At 51.1% G+C, this 18,854-nt stretch overlaps 1 protein-coding gene across 4 annotated transcripts in view; it reads left to right on the top strand.

Moving 5' to 3' along the window:
• The first annotated feature begins 8,849 nt into the window (after positions 1 to 8,849).
• Positions 8,850 to 18,854, top strand: part of COL22A1 (collagen type XXII alpha 1 chain) — a 261,252-nt gene continuing 251,247 nt past the window's right edge. For all 4 annotated transcript variants that reach the window (XR_007472957.1, XM_049700887.1, XM_049700886.1 and 1 more), the window contains exon 1: positions 8,850 to 9,299. The gene's annotated coding sequence lies outside the window, so the exon portion shown is untranslated. The remainder of the gene's footprint in view (positions 9,300 to 18,854) is intronic.

Below are 18,854 nucleotides of genomic sequence, written 5' to 3'. Positions count from 1 at the left end.
CAAAGGAGCCGAAAGCTTATGTGCACACAAAAAACTACACATTAATGTGTATAGTACCTTTATTCATAATTGCCAATACTTAGAAGCAACCAAGATGTCCTTTAGTAGGTGAATGGATAAATAAACTGTGGTCCATCCAGACAATGGAATATTATTCATCACTAAAAAGAAACGAGCTATCAAGCCATGAAAAGGCATGGAGGAAGCTTAAATGCACATTACTACGTGAAAAGCCAATCTGAAAAGGTTACATACTGTATGATTCCAACTACATGACACTCTGGAAAAGGCACAACCATGGAGCCAGATAAAAAGATCAGTGGTTGGCAGTAGTGTGGCGGGAGATGAATAGGTGGGACACAGAAGATTCTTAGGGCAGAGAAAACACTGTATGATGTTAAAATTATGGATAGACACCATTATACCTATATCCAAACTCATAGCACATGCAATACCAAGAGTAAACCCTAATATAAACTGTGGACTTTGGGTGATCTTATATGTCCAAGCAGGTCCATCACTTATAACAAAACACCACTCTGGTGGGGATGTTGGTAATGGGGCGGCTGTGCATGTGTGGGGCAGGAGGTATGTGGGAAATCTCTGTACCTTCCTCTCAATTTTGCTGGGAACCTGAAACTGCTCTTTTAAAAAAAAAAGTCATTAAAAAATAAACAGAAAGTGAAACACAATTAAAAATCTACAGTAAGGAGATAAGTAGGGGCCCCCCAGATTTGACCACATAAAATATAGGGTCCTGTAAAACCAAAGTTAAAGAAAAGCAGTGTTTTAAGTGGTCTGAAATGTCACAATAAAGCACAAATAGATCGTGAAATGTACGTCTTATGCAACTGAATGAGAACAAACAGAAATTCTGAAACTCCAAGAAGCAGGCAGTTTCCCAGCGCTCACCTAACTAACCCTGACCCCGCAGAGGGTGAAAATTGCAGATGTCTTACCTGAGAGCAGGGCCAAGAGTGGGCACCAATCACTGAGTCATGCGTGTTAGCCTGGGGCTGCCTGCATTTCTTCTGTACCCACACGCATCTCCTTGTTCACTCTCAGCGCTACCTGCACCCTACATGCCAACCACTCTCCTAAGACTATATGGCTCAACAGACGACAATGACTAGCTTCTCTGAGCACCTACTAAGTGCTGGCACTGGCGGCTAATTTCACAGAAGGGATCTCATTTATGTTAGGAAACTACATTTTAGTCACCCTTGAACTACATCCTTGAACCCACGGTACAGGTGCCACAATACAGGACCTAGGGGATGATGGGTGTGTCATCCAGGGTCATGCAGCCAAGTAAGTAGCAGAACAGGGATTCAACGTGAAGTCTCCCAACTCTGCCCTGTGTCCTTGCCGGGGGTGATGTTCGGACTTCAAGGCCTCCCTCCAAGACCATGTATGGGCCCCCCTCCCCAACCCTTGCAAACAAAAGGGGGCCCCTTCCAACCCTTTCCTCATCCAGATAGCCTGAGGGCCGGGCTAGTCCGTTGTTCAGGCTCCCGCGCAGTTTACTTTCACTCTGTAAATATTTGTCGGCACCCTTCTCGCTCCCAGCAAAGGTGGGTGAGCGCAGAGCCAGACTGGGCGTGTGAACACAGGCAGTTTGTCAGCAGCATTGATGCTGCAAAGTCGCAGGCCCAGCGCAATGGATGCTTGCCGAGCAGATGGGGGAGGATGCGTAATCCCTATAATACAAACAGTCATGTAATTTAGGAACGTGGAGTTGTTTTTCTTGAACAACAGGGACAGATCATGCCATTCCATGCAGCCAGGACTGTCTCTGGAAAGTTCAGACGGCCATTACTCCTCTGTCCTGCGTTTCGAGCTCTCGCTCCACAGCCATCCATCACCAGATGGCAACCCTGTGAGCGGCCCATCCTCACTGGGCTCCTGGCCCTGGTGCCTTCCCACTCCCAGCTGCCCACCTGTGGATGCAGATTGACCTCGGAGCAGCAGCAAGCGCTCCCTGGCAGCGGGGTGTGGAGGGAGTCGTAAACCCGTTTGTTTTCTCATATTTACAATGGGGATGACGGGACACTCCGTATCGTCATTCATTCATTCACATCAAGCATATTCATGGAGCACCTGTCACTGTGGGCTGGGCATAACCAGCTCTGGAAGTGCTGAGCAGATACTAGACACTGCACACGTGCGACTCCCTGACTTTTCCCTCTTTCCTAAAACTCCGGTTTATAAATCAGCCTCCCATCTCCAAAGCCCCCCTGTGGCTCTTGCCCTGTACAGGGTAAAGTCCATATTTCTTTTTTTTTTTCTTTTTTTTTCTTTTTGGTGGTACGCGGGCCTCTCACTGTTGTGGCCTCTCCCGTTGCGGAGCACAGGCTCCGGACGCGCAGGCCCAGCGGCCATGGCTCACGGGCCCAGCCACTCCACGGCATGTGGGATCTTCCCGGACCGGGGCACGAACCCATGTCCCCTGCATCGGCAGGCGGACTCTCAACCACTGCGCCACCAGGGAAGCCCCCATATTTCTTTATTGGGCTCTAACATTTAAGATATCCAAGAAAAATATATCTATCAGAAAATAAGTTGTACACATCCTTAACCACCCGGGGCCACGTCTAGGACCCTTCTTGCCTAATTCACAAACAGGTAGAGAACAGAATGGGATACACATACAAAGATGTTTATCGCAGCATGCCAAAAGTGAATTAAAAAGTGGGAATAGCCATCTGTCCGTTGCGGAATCATGATGGAAATTACTATCCTTCCATCAAGCTTAGTGAAGCTCTTCCTGGCATGTGATGGGCATCTAATGTGTGGAATTAGAGAAAAGATGGAAAGCAATGGGGCCATGAACAGAATAAGGTCGATCTAAAGGAACTGACATTGACAGGTGCCCAAGACACAGTGTTAGGTGAAAAAAATCAAGCTACAGAATGGTATGTGTAAAGAGTATGTTCTCATTTTACAAAATAGGATGTGTCTGGGTCTGTACCCGACAGAACATACTTGAATGAACAGAAAATACTGTGAAAGCTACAAAATCATCTCTTCAATAAAGATTTTTGGAAAGAGAAGCGGGGAGCCCTGCTTTGCTAATCTGCTTTATTTTTTTTCCCATTTAACAGTACAGCCTGGGTGTCTCTACATGGTAATGAGCGTAACTCTATATTATCACTTGAATGACTTTCCATCATTTGTTTCATCCGATCCCCTAGTGTTGGACATTTTGACTATTGCCAATTCTTTTGTAAATAGCGCCGATCTGAACTTTCTTGGGAATATATCTTTGCTGATGAGGAATACATTCCTGGAAGTATAATTGCTGCCATGTTTAATGATATTACTTCTGGTTGTCTTTGATCCACTGCATGTCATTTGACTGACTTCACAGTCAGGGAGTGGTTCAACCTTTACACGCTCTGAGACAGAACAAGTTAACCTCTGAACCGCGCTTCCCTCACCTGGAAAATAGAAGTATACGGCTTGAGAGGTTGCCAACCAAGAAGATGAGGACAGACAGGGAAGATCCCTGGATGTGGGCCATCACATCACCCTAGGGTGCTCAGGAATCTTAGGCGGGGACTCCACAGAGGGAAGGAATTATTGATGTTGGTGTAACTGACCCAGCTTCTAAAACAGGGAAGCCTGGGTCCTGAGGTTCACACCCAGGGCAAGAAACTGACTCAGGAATTGGTTAAGCGGCTTTGGCAGGATCGTACCATTAGCTAGTGACACTGTGTCCTTGGCTGAATTACCCTGAATGGGACACAGGGCAAGACCCAGGAGGAAGGAGGTTCTGAGTTGCCAGGAGCCCAGCATTTGATTCTTCAGCAGACAGTTGCAGCCCAGTTTTCAGAAATTGGAGCATTTTCACGCTAAGAAAGAAACTTTTAAAGTCATGTTTCAGGCTGGGATATGTAGAAGAAAACACAAGTTTCTAGAAGAAGACAGACCTAGATCTGAAGTCAGGTGAATAACTCTGGCAAGTTTCTCAACAACCAAGCCTCCGTTTCTGTATTCGCGAGAGGAGGCTGTGCCCGTTACCCTGCCAGCTGGGCTCAGAAGTGACACACAAGTGTCTGGAAGTGTACGTAGCCCACGGGTACCTAATCCATGGCCATGGTGACTGACGTCGTTGTTGTTTAGTTATTATTATTATTTGCTCTCTCTCCTGGAGAAGTTAGAGTGTCTCAGGAGGAAACATCAGGCTCATGACTGAGTCCACTCACCGATCAGCTCCTCCCTGCTCTAGGCCAGTCGCTGTCCTGAGCACTAAGGATGCAGCAGAACTTCCTACCCTCTTGGATCTTGTTTCTGGTTGGGGAGGCAAAGAGGAAACACACAAACATAAAATACGCTGTCAGAAAGCACTAGGGGCCTTGGAGAATCACAAAACCAAGTGGGGAGCAGAGAGAGATGCGGGGATGGTTTGGATTTTTTTTTAAATTTTATTATGGTCAGGACACTTAACACAAGATCTACCCTCTTAAACACATGTTTAAGTGAGTAATATTGGTACCATATTGTGCACATTGTTATAGAGATTCTAAAACGGATTCATCTTGCTTCAGTGAAACTTTATACCCACTGAGCAGCACTGCCCATTTCTTCCTCCCCCAGATCATGGCAGCCACCATTCTGTGCCCACCTTCTATGTATCTGACTATTCTAGGTACCTCAGATCAGTGGAATCATACAGTGGTTTGTCCTTCTGCAACTTGCCTATTTCACTGAGCAGAAGATCCATCTGTGTTGCCACATACGGCAGGATTTCCTTCTCTTTCAAGGCTGAATGATATTCCATCGTATGTAAGTACCGCACTGTCTTTATCCATCCGTCCATCCATCAGTGGACATTTAGGTTGTTTCTGTACCTTGGATATCATGCTCAATACTGCAATAAACATAGATGAGGTGGTGCAAAGGCCTCGCTGAGGAGGGGGCCTTTGCCCTGAGCCCTCCGTGGAGGAGAATGTGGCCATGGAGGAGGGCTCTTGTGGGAGGGACGGCCACGAGAAAGTCCTGAACGTGAAGAGGGGTTCCGGCTTGGAGGAAAGGCAGGGAGGCCACTGTGGCTGGAGCTCCGTTGTAAGGGTCCAGAGGTAGAAGGAGGGGAGAACAGTGTTCTGGGCAGTGTGTGAAGGACCATGGTGGCCTGGGGTTTCAGAATTGATTCTAAGCATAAGGGGAAGCCCCACAGAAGGGTTTGCAGCAGAGATAAAGACATTGGATTTAATTTTCAAAGGATACCCCTGGAGGCTGGTGGGTAGAGGCAGGAGTCTGCCCAGAATCCATTCCAAACATGCCCCACTGCCCCCAGGCACCCTCCCAACTACACCAATTTGGCCCCATCACTTTTCCGTGACTTACATCTTTTTTAACCTTTCAGTCTTGTGCATCCTAACATGTCAATCTGATTTAAGACCTACCACCTGGCCCTGTGCGAGTCATTTAGACCATCATTCATTCATTCCTTCACTCATTCATGCATTTCACAAATATCGTCGTACTTGTTATATGCCAAGCACCGTGCTAGTGGGGACATAGCAGTGAACAAGAAGATACATTTACTGTCCTCATAGAGATTGGAGTCAAATAAAAATGCAGGAAACAAACAAGTTTTTTTTTAAGAGGAAGAAAATGAATAATTACAAATTTCAGTCAGTGCAGAATTTTGAGAAAAGGGCGTGGAAGGTCGGAACGATGACTCCCAGGAAAATGTCCCCCCGACCCCTGGAATGTCAGCATGTGATGAGATATCACTCCAGTGATTGTGTTATGTTATGGGGCCCAATTGACATGAATAAAGGGAGGTTATCTGAGATTACCTGGGGGAGCCTCATCGAATCCCATGAGCTCCTGAAATCATGAGACTTTCTCTGGCTGGTGGCAAAAGAAGGTAGAAAAAGACACGAGAGGGCCGTGCTCCAGCTGGGCTGGACCAGGAAGAAGCAAAGAGCTACTTTGCGAGCTACTGATGGAGAGCGCCAGCCTCCCAAAGGGATGCTGGGGGCCACCCTTGGTGCTGACAGGGAGCAAGAAAACAGGGATCTCTGTGCTACACGGCAAGGAAGGAACAAATGAGCTCGGCAACTGACTCCTACCCAGAAACTTCAGGAGGAAACGTGGCCTGCAGCACCTGGATTGCAGCTTTGGGAAAACCTGAGCAGACGATCCCATGATATTTCCACACAGAAATATGAATTGTGGCTGGCAGTGGCCTTAATGTTATTGTGTCTGTTTACCTGTGGCGTTGATTATCACCGTGATAAAATGGGTGGCAGAAATGGGAAGAAGTTAAGTCACAGGGGGACATTTTCTAACTCTTTGTCTAATGCACAGCCATATATTTTTGTGTGCATAATGATGAACATATTTCTTATTTCAGTTTAATACATCTCAGAAATGTGAACAATTTGTCATCCTGGCAGAGAAAGAGCCCAGAAGGGGAAGGAAGTGAGACAGAGCGCTTTCTGGAATTGTCTTTCCAGAGCCCTCTGCTCACTCCTCCAGCCTCACGGCCTCTCTTTGCAGAGGTGGAGGAACAAAGCAAATCCTAGCATCCGCTTCTTGGAGGCAGGACATGACCTTGTGAAAACATGGATCCATTTTCGTGAACAGATTTGGTTTGGAGGAGGGGCCGGAAGGCGGTCCGCTGAGGTGCCAGGCTCTGGCCTCTTCTCTGGTCTTTTGGGTGCTCAGGAGAGAACGGAGAGCTGCAGGGGGAGGCCTCTGGTCTCCAGGGGCTTCTCCAACCCAAGGAGGTTTTTATCACAGTTTCACAGTGACAGGAGCAGAAGGGAAGGTGGGAGATTGAGGGTTAGGGTGTGGCGGGGAGGACTTGAAGCCTGTTCACTGTCGATGGTGAGGACAAATTCAGTGATGGCGAGGCCTGGGGCCTGGAGCAGGGGGAGAGCGCTGGGCGGCAGGACAGCTGCAGGGCAGGGACCCAGAGACATTCCCAGTGGTGGAGGGGGCATTGTGTCCCCGTGGGCCAGACCTCCCTCACTAGGTCTCAAGGGTCGCCAGAGGGGAGAGGCTATTCCGGGGACCCCCGGGCTGCCTCCAACGTGCAAAAGCTCGTTTTCACTGCGGGGCTTGGTACTTGCTCTTCTAGTGAGCCTAGCGTGCTCTCGCTCTCTGAGACTGAATGGTTTCCCAGCTCATCTCCCTGCCCCTGCCCACGGGCTCTATAATGCCCCCCACTGGCCATGCCCCTGCCCCCTAAGCACTTCAGAGACTCCCGGTCATCCGGCTCGAGTCCACGCTCTTCTGCAGGCCTCCCCAGCGCCCGTCAATCACCTGTGCCCTGCTCCCCTCTCCAGCCTGGCCCCCGGCCACAAGGGTCCTCAACTCCATGCTTGAGTCCTTCGCTCCGCCTGGAGGGCCCCCACGTCCCGTGAGCTCTGGGCACCCTGCTAGCCGTGGTCCCTCCTTCGCACAGGGTGGGGCGGGGGACGTGCCCATCTCTAGTCTCGGCCTCCTCGTACTGAATCTAGAGTCTACCCCCCCACCCATTCATTCTCTGACTCGTCCCTCTTCTCTGTGTCCTTTGCACTTAGGATAACATGGTCTGTCAACGTGATGGTCTGCTTCCCCGTTTTCTGTCTGTCTCCCTGTGAGGATGCGCCTAGGCAACCCCTCCTGGGCTCACCCTGCTACCTGCGCCTGGGCACTCACTGGGCCCGCGATGCCCATGAGTTAAGTGACTGCCCCGCAGCCTTCTCATGCAGGTGCGATCACTCTCTTCCCCGCCTCCCCACCCTTCCTGTGACTCTGATACCCAGGGCACCTGTCTTAGCGCGTTGCCATCCCACAGCAGGGCCTGGCCTCCCCAGCACGCCTCCTGTGTTCCATTTAGCTGGGACCTGACCCTCTGCCTGGTACCAAGTGTGCCCTCAGCAACCATGCGCGGAATGAACTGTCGTGGGGTTAGTGGGAAATTAGGAGGAGAGGAAGGAAGGGGCCAATGGCCGCGGATTCCCTGGCTCACAGATGAGCCCCATACTGTCTGCTTATTAAATCCCTGCTACCCAGCAGGCGGCCAAATAAAGACGCCCCAGAGTTTAGGAGCCTGATTGGGAGGGTAATAGGGGTGAGGGAGGTCACACAAATTAAGCCATGTTCTCATCTAGTTCAAAATACCCATGCCTGGCCCATTTTTAGGAACAGAAGTCAGCAAGAAAAAGTAGAAGAGCCCCCAGGGCCAGCACCTGTTCCTTCTCTGCTTTTGGAGTCTGGGAAGCCCTTTAGGAAGGAAAGTGCTCTCATCAGACCCACCTGGGCCCCCATCCCTGCTCTGCCGAGGGGCCCTAGCACGTAACAGCGGCTCCCTCTGAACTTTCACAGTCCTCAGCTCAAAGTAAGGACATCAACCCACCCCTCCCCCAGGATGTCCTGAGAGCCAGTAAAGGGGGCCACCTGCAGGAAGAGACAGGTAGGTGCTGGGACAGGAGTGGGACTCCCTGTGCGGGACAAAAGCAAAGCCCCAAACCTCCGTCCCCTTGCCCCTCCCAACTTTCCAAACTTGCAGGCAGCTGCCCAGGGAGGGGGCTATTTCAGACCCGGCTGTAAGAGGGACCAAAATATCTGCTGAAGGCTATAACTGGACGGAGCGTTGTCGGGCCTGTCCTGGGCTTCCTCTTTACCGCCTGGAGCCCGACGCCGTTCCTACTCCCCCGACCCCTCCCCAGGCCCCTGCCCCCGTCCCCCGCAGGCACGCAGCCTCGCTGCCTCCTCTTTCTTCCGGGAGGCCTCCCGCCCCTCCGGCCCCTCCCGCTCCGGGGGCCCAAGCGTCTCCTTCTCCGCTCCCCCCGCCCCTCGCCCCGCCCCTCCTCGCCCCGCCCATCGCCGGGCCCCGCCCTCCGCGCTCCCGGCTGGGGATCCCACCGCTCCGGCCCCTTCGCCCCTGGGGGGACCGAGCAGCTTTGTTCTTGCGCAGCAGCTGGGTTGGCTGCCGCTGCTGCTGCATTTCTCCCCAGAGAGGTGCCCCCCCTTTCCCTATTTTTCTGTTTCTCACACACTTTCTATTTTATTCTCTGAGTGCCAAGCCTTACCTTTTTACTGTATTTATTTAGTTATCGGTTTGAAAACTAGCTCTCTCTCCGGACCCCTGGCCTGCGGGGGCCCCCCAGACCTACTACAAGTCTTATCTAGCGAGTCAGTTTGCTAGATTTGGGGGAAGGGTGGGTGGGGTCGCTGGCAGGTGACCCTCAGGAGGGGGCTGCCTGGGGCTGGCGTCTTCTCCAGACACTGCTTCCCGTGGATCCGCCTGGACTGGGACCCTAGCTGGCATCCCCGTGAGCTTCTTGCCCCACCAGGTAAGGCCGGCTTCTCTTCTCCGCTGGGGGCTGCAGGAGGTCACGGGGCTTCAGGCTTCCCCCCATCTCCCCATGACCAGGAGGGGAGAGTCCTGGGGGCGTGCGCCCTGGGGACAGTGCCCTCTCCTTAGCAGGATCTGTTTCCTTCTGCAGCCAGAACACACGGAGCTCCTCAGGCAGTGACCCGGGTCCTGCGAGGTGGGTCTGTGCTTTGCCTGAGCTTTCTAGTAGCAAGGAGCAAAGTCGGTGAGAAGGCACCTGTTTGATTGTAGTTGAGCAGCCCCAGGAGGCAGGAGCACAGGGCTGAGGGCCGCGTGTCAGATGCCCGGCTTGTTTCCCGTTGCTGCTTTTAGAGTTGCTGAGATACCCCAGCTTCTTTCGACTTTCCAGTAAGAAATTTGGAGTAAGAGCCAGAAAGATTGACAAAAACAAAAAACAGGACAAACAAAAAAAATCACAAAGGGAGTGAAGTGGGGGAAGAATAGCTTCCCTCTGGTTTGGTATTCATTGTCCAGGAACTTCGCATGTTGGTCTAAATTTAAATCTCTTTCCTATCTGAGCAGTGTGTTTCGCCTCTCCCAACTTCCTCTGGCCCAGGAAGGTGTTTTTGTTCTTTTTCTGCAAATCCATCCTCTGTAGCAGACCTGAGTTTCTTGTACCAGGTTATAGTCATGTTATTGGAAAACGTGCCCTTCCCTCTCCCCACTCAAGTCCAGACTCAGATGACAGACAGGGGACACGCTTATCAGGCATGTCCTGAAGGAGGCAGCCCAACCGGCTTCGTCCTGACGCTCCGTGCCCCGTCTTCCTCCCCAGAACTTCATTACTTGTCATCTTCCAGAACCCTGTACGGCACTCCTGTCTCTGCACAGGTCATTCAGGCCCCAGTCTGTCTGTGTCTCATTGAGGATGTACACCCGGCAAAATCCTAGGAGGCCAGACTTGAGCTGGGAGAGCCCCCTGGTGATGGGCTGCATCTTCAGGCCCTTTCTAGTTTAGCTCATGAGTTGTTCCGGGAAAGTTCTAAGCTCCAGGGCTTGGGCGTTGCCAGAGGCAGGCCAAGTGAGGTGTGCTGGCCAGCTGGCGTAGATGCAGGTGAAGGGCAGGAGCCTTGCTGCCTGTCTGGCCTTCTGCTCCTAACTCAGTCGCTTTCTCTGGCTGCCCTGAGCTGGGGGCACTGCACCCAGTGAGCTCCAGTTTCCTCACCTGCCAAGTGGAGATGATGAAATGACGCAGGAAGAGCTCTGAGTGCCTGGGACCTCGCTGGCATGCGGTGCATCTTAACTTTGCTTCTGCTTCACAGATCTGGGGAGGGGATGGCATCAGTCGTTGTGGGGAGGAAACACCCGCCCCCCCCATCCTAGATCTCCTTGTCATGCTGCTACTCAGGGGCCAGCTGCGTGACTTTGGGAAATTGTCACCAAATTGTGTTTGTTGGGCCTCCCAAGTCTGGCAAGAGGCTGGAAGAGATGAGGGTTTCCTTTCCTGGGGATCCAGGAGTGCCTCCGGGGGATCCATGGGGCCTTTCAAATGGGAGCAGAAATTTGTTTGTAACTGTTTTTTTATGGGGCTTCTTAAAAGTTTCATCAGATTCTCAAAAGTTTTTTTCATATTAACAAAACGGTTAAGGAAGTGGCCCACAGGCTGGTCCAGCCCACAGACAGTTGTAATGCTTCTTAGGTTATTTTACATTTGTTTTAATTACTTGCCAACATAACATGTTCAGGAGATGTCACGTACGCATCTTAATCTCTGGCTTCTCTTGAAAAATGGGAAGATGTGTCCCCGGGAGGCCTTCCGAGGAGCCGCCCACTTCCGCCAGGCATGTGCCCTCTGGTCACGCACGGTTGTCTGTGTGACCTGCAGGGGGTTTGCTGGCTCTGGACTGGCAGATTCAGGTTATCTCTCTGGGTCTGATTCCATTCTAAGAGGGTTACAGATAAGTGAAGGCACTTTCAGAGGAGAGAAAGCAGGATGTCCTGGGAACAGACGCGTGGCTCACAAGGAAAGGTCAGCGTGACTGTAAGAAAGATGGTCTGGTGTGGAGGAAAGAAAATGTGTGGCCACGGGAATCTGGAGGGATGCTGTGGAGAAGAGGTGACTGATCTGTTCTCTTGGTCCCCAGAGGGTGGAAGGAGGACCAGGGGGCCAAGTTTCATCGGACACTGGATTCTAGTCCAGTAGGAAGATTGGGGCAGATCCACCCCCCCGGATCTGCTCACTGGGGGGTGGGCCCCAAGCGCCGGAGGGATTTAAACTGAGGTTGGATGGCCATTTCGCAGTGCTGGTGAGGGGCTAATCTGAACTTTGATGGTCAGGTGAACATTTAGGGTCTTTTCCCAGCTTGAGATCGTCCCCTTCCGAAGTGCTTCCTTTCCGGCCCTAGAATTCTGCTGGTTCCCTCCTGCCCCCTTCGCTTCTTCAGTGCTGCTACTGATAGAGGCCAACACAGGCTGTGTGGTCACTTGGGTCAGGACTGGGAGCTCTGTGTGGACCATTCATATCTCGGTTCTGTGAACACGGAAACGGAAGGAGAGAGTCTGAATGACTTACCTGAGGGTAGGTAGAGAGAATACAAGAGTCAGGATTCAAAGCTACGTCTGGGAAATCAAAGCCCTCGTCCCATGGACAGAAGGAGCCATCACTACTAATGCAGGCCAGCCGGGGAGAACCAGAATGAGAAAGGCCCGTGGGGATTCTTTTAGGGTGGGAATTGTCCCTGATGATGTTTAGCCAAACCTCCTACTCAAGAATTGAAGATGTGGCAGGTTGCCTGACAAAAATAACTTTAATTTTTAATAACTTTTATTAAATAAAATTAAAATGACAAGAATATTTTCGTGAAGAAAAAGAAAATAACCAAAAAAAATCAAGGAAGAGGGATACGGCAAGATGGGAAAAGTATAATTCCCCCATTTTACAGATGAGGGAACAGAGTCCAGGAGCACGGGAGTGACTCGCCTGCTTTGTAGTTAGAGACAGAGGTGGGTCCCAAACAGAGGTCTACCAAGAGGCACCTGGGCATAGAGAGGTTGGCCCTTTGGTCTTCCCGCCCAGGACTTGGCATTGTGGGTGCATGCATGCATGCCTCTGTGTGTGTGTGTGTGTGTGTGTGTGTGTGTGTGTGTTGGAGCTGGGGTTGGTGTCTGAGAAGACCAGACCGAGGCCAGGGGCCACACTGACCTCTCCGCCTTTTGCTTTGCGATGAGTAAATGACCGCCTGAATGCAGAGTTGAATGAATGGATCTTGTGACAGGTACCACTCCTCATCTTTATTATTTAGCAAAATCGGTCACTTCCTCTGTGGTTTTAGTAAGTACCATTTTTTATTGCTTCTTAGAATCCCTCCAAGTGGATGAGCCATGACGTGCTCACCGTTCTCGCTGGCCGCAGCTAGCATCTTTCTGCACGTGACTTTGGCCCCTTTTCGATGTGGTCTGGCAGACTATTCCCAAGGAATAGGGTTTCTGGGACAAAGGTCATGGCCATTTTAATGGCTCTCAGGAGGTTTGGGACTGAGTATTCATGAGAGGCAGAAGGCCGAGTAACATCGTGGCCCAGACAAAGGGAAGTCTTGGCCGAGACCCAGGGAATGCACGGAGCCACCAGCCCGCCGTGGTCGTGGACATTGTCAGAACCCTCGAGGGGCAAACCCCATCTGATGGTTAAGTTCCCTGCTGCTGCCCACTTGCCTTTTCTTGTACCCTCCCAGTTACTGGATGCTCACTACTTCTAGCTAATTCTGTCTACGTTCTGGTAGAGATGAGAATATCATTTTCATTTTTTAAAGTTTGGTTCATAATACAATTTTGAGAAAAAAATAGTTTCCACCATCCTTTGGTTGGAACTCTCTCGAAGGAGAAACCTTTGCTTTAACTGCATCCTGGCAGATCTGAACCAGTTGGAGCTGGCCTTGACTGCCCGGCAGCCCAGGGGCTGGGGGATTCCCTTTATAGGCGCTTGCATCTGAAGGCTATAAGATGACGCTCACGACCACCTTGCCCAATCTCCTTATCCAGTGACTGAATCATGTCTCCCAGCATTTGCCCACCTACTTCTGTCCAGGGACAGAGGAATCACCACCTCCCAAGGGAGTCCGGTACATCATTAGATACCTCGTTAAGACGAAAGCTCTCTCCCTGCCACCTCCGTCTGCCAGCCCTTAATTCATGTTTTTGGAGGTGCTTAGAATAATTGAAATCGCCTTTCCCATGACATTTTTTGACACCTGTAGAAACAAAAATAATGTGACCCTGAGCCTGAGATTGGATGCCAGAGGGTGTCAGGCTGTATACTGTGCATTCTCACATCACTTACTCCTGTGAATTGGCTGTGCTGCTACCCCTTGTACAGATGGATAGACTGAGGCTTATGGACATTCAGTCCCACAATTAGTAAGCAGCAGAACTGGGATTCAAACCCTCGTCTTAGTGCAAAACTCATACCCTGAACCAAAATTCCACATGGCCTTAGTGTATAAGGTAAAGGTATAGAATTTATCCAAAGAGGCAAATACACCATTTAGACAATCTTTGTTCTTTTTAAAAAATATTTCTCATTAGAATGTTTTAAATTATAAAAGTAATGAAAGCGTATTTTTACAAGGGCCACAATGTTGGCAACAGCCCTGCGTTCTCATCCCCCCAGCTTACCCAATAGTAACATTCTGGCAAACACCCTTTCAGAATTTTATATCCAAACCTACGCATCAATCAAAATCCAGCATCTGAACGACTGGGGGACAATAGCAATGAATACTAAGACGTGTTTACCTAGTGCAGCGTCTGGCTCATAGGATGTACTCTGTTTATAATTGAAAGGTTGAATTCAGGTGCGTTTTGCCTGCTCTAACGCTTGCTGTGAGGCCACTGGGCAGTGGTACCGTGGTCCCCATTCGCCTTTAGCAAGGCTGATGGGCGGGATGGGACCCTGGATGGGATGTTTCCAGGCCTCTGAAAGCAACACCTAATGGCATCCCAGCTTTTTCCCCTGCTCCTGAGTTGCTGTGGGCAAGTCAGCGTGGGCTCTCCTTGCGTCTTGGATTGCCTGGTGTGCTTCGCCCCCAGCACCCCACGCTGCGACAGCTCCACATCATCGACTGCTGTAACCCGCCGTGGGCTGGTCTGTTTCTGCCACTAGACAATGAGTTCCTGGAGTTCATGGGTTTTATATTTCTTATCTCTGAACTACCAGTGTCTGTACGATGCTGGACACAGTAGGAACTCAAGAAATCTTTGTGGAAGGAAGTAATTTCAAAATGGTGATAGTCAAGTGCGTGGCACGTAGTATTGGATTAACGAAATTACAACTTGGTTTAAATCACAATAAAACAATGAAGTATCAAAATTGGAAAAGCGGTACCGATAGTTACGAGGTCCGGTACAGCATTCCACATCCAGACATGCGCGATAGATGCTTCTCCTTCCCCACTCAGGGGGCTTCTGAGTGATGGCCAGGCAGCTCTGGACCTTGGGCACTGTTGGGGGCCCCACTGAGCTCAGGGGGCCTGGATTCACGGACGGGGCCGTGTTCGTGTGTATAAGTCTGGCTCGGGTCTGAATTTGGCCCTTCTTTGGCTAGCTGTGTGGTTCAGTGCCCTTTAGAGCATCTCTGTGCTCGAGTCCAGGAATCACCAGAGAAAACATGATACGGGTCAGTTCAGGGCCTGGGAACCTCTGGTCAGTGAGTTGATCTGACATCCTTAATGCCTGGTAGGTCAGTTTTCTAGGACCTTTCAAAGGTCATACAGGCCCCAGGACTCCCTGTCAGCCACACCAGCCTGTTCCCGCGCTGGAAAAGGAAGTACCTCGATCCACCTGATCGCCCTCTCCCTCAAATGATGCTCTGGCTGTACACAGATACCTATAATCCCTTGTCTCTTTGGTTGGTCAGTTCCCCCAGGAGTGTATCTGGTCGTCCATTTAACATGCTCTGAATGCCTGCTGCGGGTCAGGTGTGTGCTTAGGGAATCAAGGGGCAGACACCCCGCAGCCCAGAGGCCAAGCTGCTCACGGCGTTCAGGTGAGGGTTCAGGTGCTCTGTGCCGCGGAGGACTCCCCAGCCAACCGCTCACCGTGCAGCCACACTTACTGGAACGCAGACATTGGCCCTGCGTGCTTACACACTCCCCCAGGTAACTTTTGCAACAATCCTACAGGTAGTTAGTAATTACTTTATGTATGAGGAGTTTACCTCCATCCCCGCAGCCCCCGGCGTAGACCTGGGTGGGAGTGGGGAGGGTGCCGTGCCTGCGCGTGCGTGAGCATCGGTGTAGGTGAGTGGGTGGGTGCTGAGTCAGGGAGGGAGGGCGTGGGTGCCGGCTGCCTGGAGGGGCAGGCGAGGGAGCGGATTCACGAAGCAGTGAGTGAGACAGCAAGTCCCCGGCTGGATAAAGGCGTGAGGGCGTGAGCGAGTGTTGATCAGCCGTGTCTGGGTGGTTCTGCAGGGGAAAAGGAAAGAGGATGGGGTTGCAGTGATTCTTGCCGCAGACAGAACCTTTCAAGAGGCTTTTCTTCTGTTCCTCCTGTGGAATTCTCCTACCAGTAAATGCTCAGGTGGGGTTTAGACAACCCGACTTTAGACACAGCAAACCACAGAGGTCCCTCCCACAGGGGCCCCCTTGGTGGGAGAAATTCCCGGAAGGCAGGGAGCCGGAGCCCCGGGTCGAGGTGGCTCATGTGCTTGTCCCACTGTGCTGGACACATTTGTGAATCAACTCCTGGGAAGAAAACTCATCCTGCAGGGCCTCCGTTCCTGGTCCCTCCCCACGCATCCCTGACCTCCCCGCCTGCTACTGCCTGCAGAGCGTCGGGGTCCTGGTAGGATCTGAGGAGATTTCTTAGAAGAAAAGAAACCCTTCGTGACTAGGCAGAGACGGTAACTCCTGTGCTCAGAATCCACGTGCTTCCTCTGTTCTCAGGAAGTAGAAGTTTCAAGATTATTTTTTAAAAATGTTTTTTTAGAAAAAATAAAAGAGAACGCCCTTTTATTATCTAAGTTAAATACAGAGATAAGTTAGTTGAGACACTCACCTATTGTTATGCTGATACGAGGAGCGCCTGCTCTGTGCCTATCACTGTTCCAGGCGCTGAGGAAGAGAGGCCAGAGATACAGCCCCTAAGTCTGAGGAGCTCCGTGGAGAAGACAGACGGATAAGTAGGTCCGTTTTAATATCACTTGTGTGGTGAGAAAAACCGGGGGTCTGTGGGAGCCTGAAGAAGATAGTGGGGAATCAGAGAAGCCTTCACAGGGGAGAAGGCACATATGCTGGGTTTTGAAGGATGAGTAGGAGTCTGCCTGGCAAGGAAAAGACATCATCTCAGATGTAACAACAGAGGCAATGGCTAGGATTTAAGAAAAGAAAATGCTGGGGTGTTGCAGAAAGAGAGGGAAGTCGCTGAGTTTGGAGAATTAGGTCCATGAGGAGTAGGTGGAGACCATGAACATGGAAAAGGAGATTGGTACCAGACTGAAAAAGACCTGAGGAGAAGGCTTTCAGCTGGGAAATGATGTGAACAGACCTGTCTCCTCTGATGACATCTGTGCTCAGGGTGAGCAAGGTCCTTTGCAAACTCACAGAGTATAACACACGGGGTTGACAATCTGGTACAGACGTCAGAGTCTTACCCTCAAAAGGGAGAGTGTCTTCAGGGGCTCTGGGAGGTGCGTGCCCTCAGGGCTGAGCGGGGAGCTTGGGTTTGAGACTACACGGTCTCTTAAGGTAGGGGGTCCAAATGGTCCAGTCGCCGAGGGGGTTGCCTGTGTGAAACTGCTCTGATCTGAAGACGGTTAACATCTCTCAAGCTCCTTCCTGCTCCAACAGTGTAGAATTCTGAGGTACACTTAGCACCTTGCAAAGTTGCCAGCACCTGGTTACTGGGGACCCCGAGACCTAAATGAAGGCATGAGAGGGGCCGAGAGGGGATTCAGGCATGGGGTGACGGGGGGACCTCTCTCAGATAGAGAGGTCTCTGAACTGGGTTATGTGGTGGTCCAGAAAGTACTGTCAGTATGAAATAAATGCCGAAAAGGATTCTCTGGTAGCAATAACTTCCTTTAATCGAGCGCTTGTACCTTTTTAAAGTTTTAAATCTTTTTATGGCTTCCATTGACTAGGCAACCAGCCTCTGTGGTAGGGACCCTAATCCTTGCAACCCGCTGGTGAGGCTGGGTTAATCCCCTTGTTACAGACGAGGCGCTGAGGCTCAGAGACAGTAGCTGAGATCACACGGTGCTGAAGACAGGAACCAAACTACTGCCCGTCTGGCCCACGGCGCTCCACCTACTGTCCTGTCTCAAATCTCACGGGGGAGGCGCTGCTTATGGCTCTGATTACCCTCCCCCAGAAAAAGGGGAGCCTTTCTGGGTCGGCACCTCCCAAGTCAGTGTGGGTGCTCTGACACTATTTATACGCATTGCTTCATCGGACCAGACGCTACTCAAAATATGTTAAACAGAAATATCTTTCTGTGTCCTCAGGACCCTGTAATCTGAGACCGTCTCTTGTGAAATGAACTGAAACAGTCTATTTGGGGTCGGGGAGAGGGGAGAGAAGAAAGAAGAACAAAATCAGGAAGAATTCAATACTGAAAATGAAAGAAATATGAATGGGGTTATGACAGCTGTCAGACGTCTGCGTAGACTCAGAACAACGCAGGGCAATGAGCGTTTTCTGGTGCTGGTGGTGGGGCTGTCTAGAGGGAGGGGGCCCCCTGTCTGTGCCACCACCCCCTTGGCCCAGGAAGGTGCAGGGGTGGGGTATCTGGATGGATTTTGGAAGTCAGCCCTTGGAAGGGGAGGGTGGGCAGGGTGATCCTGGGAAAGCCAGTCTAAGCTGAGTTGTCAATCAGAGAAGAAAGAGGAAGAGGAGACAAGATATAGAACAAGGAAGGAGAGTAAGGAACCAGGGGCCACGTGGCAGAGGCTGGGTGAGCTCCAGAGATGGGGCTGTATCGGCTGGGCCTTGTAAGTACAAGGCCTGCCTGTGGTTTGCACATGAAAGTATCCCAGCTCAGATTGGCTTAGGTTTAGAAAATAGGGCTGGGGAAATATTTATCCCCAACACAAAAGCTCTGGGTGCTTTCTGGACTTTGGGCAACACTGAGCTAAGGTGCTCGAGTGACAAAGCTTGTCTCGTTCCCCTCAATGGGTGGCCTTCTTCTCCATCAGGATCCTCCCATGTCATGACAAACGGCCTTCCACATCTCCAAACTTAGCAGCTCCCCAGAAACGCACCTGTCTTCCCCCAAACTCCAGCAGAGTTCCCAGGGATGGCCCTAATAGGCCCAGCCTGGATTATATGCTTGTCCCTTGTCAAATTCCAGTATCTAGTAGGGATGTGGAGTCCAAGTTGGCCTGGTCTGGTCTCCTACCACCCACCACCCCACTCGCCGGGCCATGGGGTCCCCTCACGTGAACCACATTGGCCAAGGGTAGGAGAGACCTTCTCACCAAAACAAGATACGGATTCTTCTGCCTGGAGAAGGGAGTCTTGGAAGGCGTAGGCAACAGTGGGACCAGGCAGGAGACTCTCACTGGTGTGCGGGGACTCAGAGG

Source organism: Orcinus orca, chromosome 17 (genome assembly GCF_937001465.1).
Source record: "Orcinus orca chromosome 17, mOrcOrc1.1, whole genome shotgun sequence".
NCBI lineage: Eukaryota > Metazoa > Chordata > Mammalia > Artiodactyla > Delphinidae > Orcinus > Orcinus orca.
This window is presented reverse-complemented; position numbering and strand designations above follow the sequence as displayed.